This window comes from Vidua chalybeata, chromosome 1, assembly GCF_026979565.1.
Source record: "Vidua chalybeata isolate OUT-0048 chromosome 1, bVidCha1 merged haplotype, whole genome shotgun sequence".
In the NCBI taxonomy this organism is placed as follows: Eukaryota; Metazoa; Chordata; class Aves; order Passeriformes; family Viduidae; genus Vidua; species Vidua chalybeata.
The window spans coordinates 29235948-29243247 of NC_071530.1; positions in this window are offsets into that span (position 1 = coordinate 29235948).

A 7300-nucleotide genomic window follows, 5' to 3' on the forward strand; every position below is an offset into this window, starting at 1 on the left:
CAGACTGTCACCCCTCACTGCCACTAAGATACACATAAAGTATCCTTTAAATTTAAAGACAAGCATATTTTGAGAAAATAAGTGAGAATAATAAAGCCAGGTATTGCACCAGGAGAAATGCTCTGGTATCCTGTGAGAATGTCATAGCACCCACCATGAATGTCCTTGCATTCCCACAACAAGCCAAGCCAGAAGGAACTGCTCCCTTTGGGCCAGGTCCCAGCACACAGCTTCTTCCATGTACAGGGTGCTTCCACCATTACTGGGATAGCATAGAGTCAGGAGCTTCAGAAAGAAAATGAAGATCAATTCATTCTCTATCTAAAAGTCTCATATTTTAAGACTTCGTTAATGTCAAGCCACTTCCCATGACCATAAAACAAAGCCTAAATGGAACAAAAAGGAGAACTAGAGGGATATTCTTATCCTAATGAAAAAATTAGTAGGCACACAAGCCCAAAGGGGCACAAGGGATATCATAAGCATTTCTTTGCTCTGACAAACTGTCTTAGCAGTGAGAGCACCAGAGAAGAGGCTGTCAGTGGCTAAAAAGAAGAAATCCCCAAAGTGGCCACAACATTCAAGGAAGTGTTCAGGCCTGAGTCAGCTGTTAATTAGGTAGCTTCAAATGGGAGAAACCATTTATAGGAAGCCATGATTCTGAAAAAAGCAAAATCTCATGTACTCCATCTGGCATTATGATGGGTCAGTGAATGTTAAATAGAATAGAGAGAAAGAAATGAGGCAAAAGCTTTAATCGTGGCCAGGAAAAGTCTTTAACTCTTTATGACCATCTCGTTAACTTCTGTCCTCTCCATCAGTTTTCAGTTCACCTAGATATTTTAGATTGGCTCGTAGGATGACTCACTCATTGAGGTGAATAAATTCCTTCCACCAAAAAAGCAGAAGGTGACATAATGTTTATCCTAGTGGCCTTCATAATCATTCCCCCAGTGTTCCAAGGACAAGGCAGAGAATCAGATGCCGTGATGCACAGTTTTGTGGTGTTAATCTAATTTGAAGCAAACATAACTAGGGAAAACAATTCTCCAAATCTCTTACTTCAAATTATTTAATTTAATGCTACTGGTGTGATCTCATCATTCCAAATTACTGGATTAGGTAAATAAACTCCCCTAAAATAAAGCTGCACTGATTCTTGCATTCTGGTGGCTTGAGTCTAATTTATTTTATTTCTATTAAATTTGTAGAACAGACTCTTGTAAGTATTTTCCAATAACTTCTAAATTTCTACAATTGCTGAGATAGTGTCTCAGACAAAGACCTATAGGGCTGAAATAAAAATAGTGAAGGGTTCAAGATGACATCATGTTTTATGAACACAAGACGTGACCACAAATAACCTACAATAACCTTTAAAATTAGTTTTTTCCTGACTTCATAAAACAATATTTTATTTGGCAGGCCCTTGTTGGCAAGCACTTTGAACAGTTCTATTTGTTTTCTGTAACCAGGAAGACACAACCAGTGTTTTCACATAGGTTTCCTCAGTACTGTGGTTTTGCCATTTTTTGCCTCTTTATTACTGCCTGCTGCTGTTGAATATTTTTCTTTGGGATGTTTATTAAGAACAAGGATATGAATTTTAAAAAAACCCCAAACTTTCTTTGTAACAGCACTGGTGAGTTTCTCCCACTGTAATATTACTGTATCAAAAACACAGAAATAGATCACGGTATCTAGAATGATCTGGTTGCTTTAAGTCTAAAGTTATGTAATAACATGCAGCTGGCTACATGTATATTATGAGAAACTGAAGGAAATCAGCACATATGTCCTTTGATGCATTAACCAAGACCAAGATTTAGAAATCCACCATAGCTTGAAACACCATATGAAATGAAAGAAGGGGCTTAGCCAGTGACTGAACTAAATAAAAAAAAAAAAAAAAAAAAAAAAACAACTAAACAAAACCTAAGCATTCCAGTATTCCAGTAAAGTAAATTAGAAATGAACATCACAGAGTGTCAGAAATACTCCTGGTTTCTTAGGGGATTGTACCTGGGATTAGTTACTATTTCATTCCACCATCACAGTGGTCCTGATTATGAGAGCCACAACTCAAGAGATGTGTTTTCATTGTATCTCCTGCAGCTGAATGGGATTGGTCTCTCTATTTGACACTGTGCAAGCTTTTGTTGTTTTGAGCTGTGCTATTGTGGACAAAATGGACAATTTTCCCACCACATCTGTAGGAGTAGTTATGCTGCTCCCAGTGTTTTAAATATGTTAATTTGGGAGTTTGTGGAGTTTTGGTGGTTTGGATTATTTTTTATATATATACACATATATACACATATATGTAGGTCTATAAAAATATAAGTCTCTATAAGAATTTCATTCAGTATAGTTTTAACTACGATAGAAATTTTGTCTGCACTCCCAAATTGCACTATTCAGCAAATCCTGTCTTCCCTGCTGTCCCCATCCCTACACCAGAAAAAAAAAAAAAAAAGAAAGAAAAAAAAAAAGAAAAAAGAATAGAAAGGAATTTATATGTTTGAGCAGGGGCCATGCAATTAAGAGGAGCTTTTCAGCTTCTGTGCAGTTTGGAGCTCCTAGAAATCCCTCTTTCTTCTGTACAGTGTGAAGCTTGAGTGAATAAGGTAGGTTCCAATAATTAAACTTGCTCTATTGACCTAACCAAAATTAACTGGCCATGCAACAATGTAGCTGTCCATGTAAAAACAGGAAGTCAGATTTCCCCAAGTAACCCTTATTCACCATGAGAAAAACAGCTGGTGCTCTCCCTTTACATGCAAGTGTGTGGGGCATGGATAAAAGATGTATACTTCTGATATCCTCTCTTTTAAAGGGCTGTGTTTTTTTTTCCAGTGGAAGTTTTCCAGCACTCAGTTCCTGAGAGGTAGGGCCCCAAGACAGTCTGGTCAAAATTGTTAGAATCATATCTTTGTAAGGAGAAGTCTGTGAAATCTAACAAAGAAGCCACATTAGTATAACATGAATAATCCTCCCTGACCTCCAAAGAGAAAAATAATAAAGGATTTATTACGCTTTTTTTCCCCCTCCCTAAGAAAGAGTAATAAGAAAAATCCTCCTTACAACAACAATAACCACTGTTTCAGAATCAGAGCCTTTGTGTCACTGTTTTTCAGTAGTTACGCTACATTTCTCCCAGTACACTGCTGGGATTTTTTATTTTTTATTTTGCTACGCATGCTCGCACATCTGCTCCACATGTGTGATCAGCGACTGGATTTTCTGAGCTGAACGTCCTGTTAAATGGACAGAGTGGGCAGATCATTCCTTAGAGAGCAGAGAATCTGCCTCTGGTGGATTGCTGCCAAACGCAATGGTGTAATAAAGAAAAGAAAGCTGCTCGTTCGGATTGCTCTGAAATGAACTGTGTCCTCTCCTAAAATTCCATCTGGTTAAGATCCCTGGAGGCGCAGTCCAACACACCTAGGTCTGGCAGTCTGTGCATTTGATGGCTGCAAACATCTCTGCGTAGGTTGACTGGGGGAAGGCAGGATCATTAAGAATTAGAAGAGGTGAAACCATTGTACTGACTCCCTTTCACCCACCCAGACAAAATTACAGATAAGGGTTGTGGAGGTGAATGTACTTTCCGTTGCTGACACTGCCAGATAATCTTTAAAATAGTTGTTGTAGGCTTTGACTTTCTCTGTATTGTCTAAAAGCTTTGTTTTCAGCTAGTGGAAACTAGTAGCAGTTTGGACTGATCGTCCCTCCTCAGGTTTAGCCCTTACCTTACCATTTCATAGTAAACTGTATGAAGGAGACTGAAGTGAGCATTTTGGTGTGTGAGCAAGGAAATCCAGATTCCAAAAACACCAGGGACTGATAACAGATGTACAAAGTAAGAGAAGAAATTAACAGATGCTTCCCAGTTTGGACCATAATCGTCAATGAAACCCAACTCAAATGGTTCATAGGTCACATTAGAGTCTGCTGCAGATTAATTTGGCTCTTCGCTGATGCTGGCAAAATTAAGATTGCAACTTCAAAGTTCTGGAGTACCCCTGAATACAAGCTGACTTGCTGAAGTAATACCAATGTTACTAAAAGGATTCTTCTGTGAGTTTAGTGGTTAGTTCTGCACCAGGCAATAGTATCACATTGGTTTAATCCATCTCTGTAATAGATGTCCTGTAGAACATGACAGTTCTATACTCAGCAAACCAAATATTTCATTTTAATTTTCTTCTCAGTCTGCATATATCCTTGTGAAATAAACAGGGCCTGGGAACAGTCCTGGGCATTGAAATATGATAATCTATGGTGTTAAAGAGTTAGACATCCCTAGCAGCCTCAAGGCTGCTGCCAACTACCCTTCAAACCGCTCCCAGGCACAAATCAGAAGCAGGGGATTTCCAGAACCATTCCCAAAAGACAATTTGTAAGCAGACACATGGTTGTGAAGGATAAGAGTGTTTACTAGAGCAGAGCTGACTGCCCTATACTCATTGGCCTCAGCTCCTGGGAACGCTCTGGGAACGTCTCAGCTGTCCATCCATAGGCCTGGACAACTCTCAGCAGTGAGACATTATTTTAAGGAGAGGCAGAATCTACCACTTTTTGAATCAGGGTTGTGGGTTTGGGGTATTTTTGTGTCACAGACAATTTTCTTTGTAAAAAAGTACAAATCATAAAGTTCTGAAATTATTTTCAAGGCTCCCCTCTGCAGTAACCACTGGACAGGGTTTTGATTGTTCTGGAAGGTATTGGGCAACTGAGTGCCTGCAGTAGTGTCACTGATGGGGTGGATCTCACAGCCTCTAGCTAATGTAATCACATTGCCCCACTGAATACACCCTAAAAATCTTTTGGTTTGTTTTTCCTTTACCAGAGGTGTTTTAAAATAACTAGCTGCCAGTTAAATTGTGAATTCCCATTGTCCTTGTTTATCCATCTGCTTGTAATTGTGCTGGTTTTGGTTCAAGACGATTTTTAACTAATTTGAAATCATTAATTTGATTATTGCTTACCACACAGAAAGAAATGGCCAAAATCCAGGATTCTGCCTTTTCATGACTTTTCAAGAACTTGGATCCAGCTCAAATACAAATGAATAATTATTTTTCAAATTTCTGTTGAGTCAGATATTATAAAAAATTGCATTAGAAAGTATTACAGAGGGGGTGTACCTTAAAGAAATTTCTCCTTTGGCTTAAGCCATTCTTTTAACAACTATAAAACTGAGAAAAACATCACTTTCACTAATTGATGTGCTGGCTCATCAGGTCTCAGACCAGGTATTCCAGGGAAAAGCTCATGTTTAACTGGTACCTTCTGGGCTTCCTTGCAAGAATCTGCAACCTGGTGGGAATTCCTGACCCAGCCAGCTTCCAGCCCCATGGAAGGCTTTGTCTGAGCCAAACACTTTCAGGCTCTTTGCCCCCCGGCACTGGGGACAAAAAGCAGAACCAAGGGCCAGGACTTGAAGGGTTTCCAGCCAGTTGGGAGTAAGCTCTGATGCACAAATCTGTGAAGCCAGTGACTTTTCCCTCTTGACTTTCTGCTGCTCAGATTTTGAGAAATGCACGGCCTTCGGTGTTCCATGTTCTAGAGTCAATGAACCAGATTTCTTCAATTAGTAGTCTGTGACAGATCACTCCATTAGACTATTTCTGATATAAGTTAGTAATAGACATAAGGTAGAAAAGAAAGCAGTGAGAGGAGCTTTTCTTAATTAATTACTAGGATTGATTAGTGGCATGTGAAAAAGTTTAACTCCTAAAAACAGATGAAGGTTGTCCAGTTTGGCAGTAGGAGATAGCTGGGGAGGGGGCTTAAATGTTTTCATCCAGACCTCAGATTAGATTTAAAATATGTCAGGATGAATCTAAGGAAATCATACTTGCAAAATAACACTATTTAAGTAATATAAAGTTATTTAAGTAACATAAAGAGCTCTCCAATTATTTCAAATGCAGATCCTATCTTGATCAATTATTATGTACAAAAAGAGGATTTAGCAAATAGCGAGCTGAAATGGGACAAGACCATTAAGACAAATGTTGAAAAAATATATTCACTCATTATCTAAATCATGGTGACAGCATAATAACTACCAAGGAGGTGAATGAACTAGGTTTCAGAGCCCACCATTTGAAATTAACCTGTTCTGAAGTTTCTGTAAGTTCACTTAGAGGTTTTCATTATTTTCTTGTTTTCTTCCTGCCTTTCTGTGTCCCCATTTGTGCACAGCCTTCCTCTCTGTTCCCCTTAAGCTAAAATCTCTCAGGAGTGCATTTTCCTTGTAGTGGCCACAGCATAGCATGGCAGCAATGTGGCTCCTGCCACAGGAGGCTGGGGTCACACCACCTGTGCTAACAGGTGTCTGCAGTGCCTCCTGCTACCAAACCTGTGGGGGAAGACAGGGGCAAAGAATCATCTGGAAGTGTACATGAGGAATACGCAGTTAGTTTAAACAGAAAGGATTCCTTTGAAAATTTATCAGCTGAGCGAGGCACTTTGTCCTAAGTGACTTTTCCTCATTGTAAGACAGTAGAACTGAGAATCAAAGTTTGTCTGCACAAGAACATTGAATTTGAGGCTAATCATCTCACCCACCTTGTGAACTGCTCTGCTACCCTTTAACGACCTGGAAAGTGTTCCCACTGCCTTAGGTGGGGTTCTGGATTGAGTCCCCCAGATAGGTACAGTAGAAAGCCCCTAATCAAGCAAATAAAGCTTCATGAAGTCAAACTGTCCTATACTTTGCAGTTCTGCTAAAACATATTTAATATTAATTGAAATATTTGTCATTTTATAGGGTTACATAAATGAATGGAAAGGAATATAGAGAAAGTGTTGTATATGACAAATAGGCTTTTTAGCACATGTGGGGGTACAGAGGCAGAGCTCTTCAGAGCCATGCAGCTGTCTGCTACTGTACCTGGCATATGGCTTTCTAGATCTTATAAAACTTAAACAAAGACTCCATAATATAGTACTGTTCCATACCACACCACACACTTCTTCATTTTGCAAACACTATGACAGCATTAGGGACTAGTGAGAGGGAAAAAAAAAAAAAAAAAAACTAATACTGGGGAAAAATGTGCCGTTTGCCAACTTTGCCTTCTCAGTGTTCAGTACTGCTTTTAAATGCCTCAGCAAGTTGTTCTTAGCTGAAAGACAACAGTCTGACAAGTCTTGAGAGTAAACATTTTGTGTTGGTCCACCCACAATGCATTCAAATAAGAAACGGGAGCTTATTCAGTGCAACTCAGGTTTAACCATCTCATTTTCAACATAGTTCACTCTTCACGGCCTTTCAGATCCTTCTCTT